Raw genomic sequence first — 4203 nt, 5'->3', positions numbered from 1 at the left:
GGCTGGAGGGGTCAGCTCAATCCACGAAGCATATCGAAGCTCGGAGGTATGTGCCAACCCATAATGCCTTTAAGACGTGTCCCATACACGTTAAAACCAGGAATATTAAAAAATAAAATAAAAAACTCTATATAATTGAGCTTTTATTACATTTTGGTAGTATGTTGTTAGCATTTCTTATCGATTCAGGTGTTTAGTCAGCCACATCTACTATAAGTCCATACTATAAGTTTAGTCATTTATCTTCGCAAAACATGGGTCAGAAATTGGTTCATTAAAGTTATTTTTCTTCATTTGCTTGTAAAGCTTTTGAGTCTTTGAATTTAAGATAGCTAACTAGCTTGCTTGAATGTTTAATAAATATAAAATAGTTAACCAGCTAATAAGGTGGCTTGCTTAAATTAGTTTAAGCTACTACAGTAACTAGCTAGCTAACTGGCTGCATAGACAGAGACTGACAGAGAAATAATAGACCACGCTCTCTAACAACTAAGAGCACGGTGATATTCAGTACAAAATGAATGCAATGCAACAAAAGCCATGTCTCTGCAGATCATAAATATAGCTAACTTTAACAAAGACCTAGAGTCTGTAGTAGCTGATTTTTTTCCCGCCTTGACATGGACAAAAAAGAAGAGAGCGAGTGAGCGAGTGTGCTGTAAGAGTTTAAGTTAAGATGACTGCAGCCTTTGTTCTGGTCCTTCTGTCCTGACCTCATATCCAGGAAGGATGGGCAGGGCTGGCTGCAAGGAGAAGGACTCAGAGAGTCTGGGAGGCAGAAAAGACAGATGATGACTCTTTGAAATAGATGTGGTGAAGTGGGAATCTACACTGCATAGGTTTTAAGACTAAACATAAAATGACCCAAATGGGGACTACAATAATAAACTATTTTCAAACAAAATCCAGAAATTGCGGCATGAATAATGGAGCCATGAGCATCGTGGACTGCATTTGTGAATTATGTGAATATGACTCAAACGCTAAGAATTTTGCTTTACTTCATATGGTGCCACACATTTGGCTGCTTGCAATTTTCCCCAAACGAAGCACATATTGTACTGTGTCACAGACCAAATCATTAAATAGTAGATCTCTTCCAGTGTCTGTGGTTATTAACTCAGAGGAATGTTTTGTGTGGTTGAATAAACAGCTGTGGTCTGGCATTGGTCCATTACCATTGTTACAGTCACAATTCTCTGTCATTTCCTGCAGGTCACACTGTGCCAGCAGCAAAGGGAAAATCTCAGGGAAAAAGCCAAATAGTTACTCTGTACCCGCAGCAAATCTGGGACCAATCACACAGTGGGTCTACGTAAAGGCAGCTGGATTAACAGGCCAGGAACATGGTCGGAAAAACCTTGGGTTTTTCAGCAAACTGCAGTGATGCTGGGCTCACATCTGCATTTACATAAACTTTGAGCCAAATATGAAACCATCAGCAAGTACAAACCCATAATATGTGGTTAGAGTGAGTCTATGTCTATGTATATTCATAGACTAAGAAGAAGAGGAGCATGGGTGGAGGGTTTTTCACTTTTGCAGGACCACCCTCACTAAAATGTTAGACATATAGGCAACCACGTCTTTGGTTTAAGCGAGGCTGAATTTTCCTGTCATGTTTGTCAGCAGGACAGTAATTAAAGTTCTCTATTGCTGCCATTTTCCAGCATCAGGAGCTGAACATCTCCCCTAAATCATCAATACACCGTATGTGTGATTTCCTGCCATTATAATTCTATATTATTTAAGTATAAACTTACAAGCCACAGCCCCTCATTTGAAGGTACTGTACTATATAACCTTCTTTCCCTCAGAGTAGCTGGCCTCACAGCTGGTAAAATCATTCCTCGGGGAAAGTTTCCACTGCTCAACTACAGCCTGTCCTGGACCTTATACAGTATGCAGTATGGGGGACATTGTGAGTGGCTGGAAGAAGTATTTAGATCTTTAATTTAAAGGTTCCATAAGATTCTGAAGTATTTTTGTATTAATCCGTTTTTATTGCTGATGAGTGAACAACTTGTAACGTAACTTAAAAAAATAGACTTGGGTAAAGTGTAAATACTCAATTGCAGTACAACTACCTCAAAATTCTACTTCAGTAGAGCACCTGAGTAATTGTACTGTTAAATTCCAGCGCTAGAGATTTTTCGATGTCGACAGTAAAACAAATAAAATAATACAGAGATTAAAGCTGAGATATTTGACATAAAATATACCTATTTTTTAAAAATTTAAATAGCTTTGTACATGATTTGCTTGCTGTCCGTAGATGAAGATAGAAAGGGTTTAACTAACTTGACCCAGGACATAAACATATCGGAATATCCATTATTAATAAATCATAATGCAATATAAAAGCAGTGCGCACTCACAAATGCCTACACATATAAAATATTCGAAGGACATTCATAATTGATTATAATGCAGTTTATGCAATTGGTAATATAATAGCCTCTCATTCAAAGCACAGAACTAATGGTTAAATGAGAATGACCGGATAGGATAAAGATAAGGGCCCTGTGCTTAGTACTATAAGCACATTACAAAATCTATTTGGCCAGCATCACTGTAGCCATTACTTTGCCGGGGTTTGCCCTATTCAAGCTCTCAACCCTTCATTAGAGTGCAAGAGCTGGGGTCAGAGCCGTGGGCAGTGGGCACATCCATGTGCAATTACATGACAACCCTGCCTTTAATTTCACCCTCGCCATTTTGAGGCAAAAACACGCCCCGTGAGTCTGGGCTACAAATCTGAGGCGGACAGTCCCCTCCTGCCCTGTGGCTTTTGTGGCGGCAGTATTTCAAGGCACGGCGGTCTCTTGCATGCAACTTAACAGAACAAGGCTTCGAAGACATTACTGAGGCATAATTTCAGCTGTGGCACAGTTTAGTCTAGGATCTGCCAACTTTAGAAGGCCACACAAACAGAAATAGGTCTTTAGTTCTGTCACTTCCTTTTGCTGAAGGGATATTTAGTGCTCTTACCTTTAGTTCTTTCACCATAACTGCAGTGCTTTTAATTTCCCATTTTATGCTTCCAGAGAGGTTAATCGGATGGTTTTATTTAAATTCTGCCAATGGGTCTGACTTCAGTAATACTACAGTGGGTCCTCACCAGACTATCCTGTGTCAAACTGGCTGCCATTACTGTACAAGCATAAATTTAATGGACTGAAATCACTTAACACTGAACATGGAAAAAAAACCAGAAGCCACAGTTTTTCTGTAGTAGACTCACTTTAAGGGCTTCCGTGATAATTGCATGGTTCTCAGCCAAGGTTACTGCCTGCTCTGCTGCATGTGAGCACACATAATATTTTCCTCACCTCGACGTACGTGGATATGACAACAAAATATCAGAAATACAGTTTTATACACCATCCAAACCAGCACCACCCAAATATTTTACATTTAATATGGAGAATATTACTGCAATATTATCTTGAAATGAATCTGATATTATACATTTTTGTACCACTGTACACCCTATTCATATAGGGTTCACAATGACCTTATTAATGCCTAATACATTATTTACTTATGCTTCATTGATCATGTAGACCCTTGATAAGGGCTTATAACTGTAAATCTATCTATAAAGCATTTCTAAATGACTTGATCATTACTGAATTAATTAAAACTTAAAACCCTTATAAACCCTTCATAAATGGTGACTTATTAGAAAGTGGTACCTTTTCTGCTGGAATACTAAAATTTACCATTGGCATTAATAAAGTACTCAATTCTAAATAGATAGATAGATAGATAGATAGATAGATAGATAGATAGATAGATAGATAGATACTTTATTCATCCCCAAGGGGAAATTCCAGCAGTATCCACAGACTAATCTGTCCATCTTTTTTGTTCCCCCTTTATCAAGATCACTGGCGCTGATTTAAATAATGTTATATCACGTCATGTCATGAAGAGAGTTTGGGCTGTTTTGAGTAGCTACAGCTGTAAGATAGCCTGCAGGAGTAGGGAAGGGTTCCAGTGTTTCTGCTGGTAACATTTTGCAGCTGCAAGTTTGCTGTGATGAATGCAGGAACATTGTAATAATGTTGCATGAACAGGGACATTTTATTTATCTCCTGTGGCAGAACACAATACACACCCTTTCATTTACTATTATGCCTGAGCTTATCTGGACACTTTACGGCTGACTGAGGTAACTTAACTAGCCCCTAATGACAT

This window comes from Dicentrarchus labrax, unplaced genomic scaffold (assembly GCF_905237075.1).
Source record: "Dicentrarchus labrax unplaced genomic scaffold, dlabrax2021, whole genome shotgun sequence".
Lineage (NCBI taxonomy): Eukaryota > Metazoa > Chordata > Actinopteri > Moronidae > Dicentrarchus > Dicentrarchus labrax.
Note: the sequence above shows the minus strand (reverse complement) of the source record.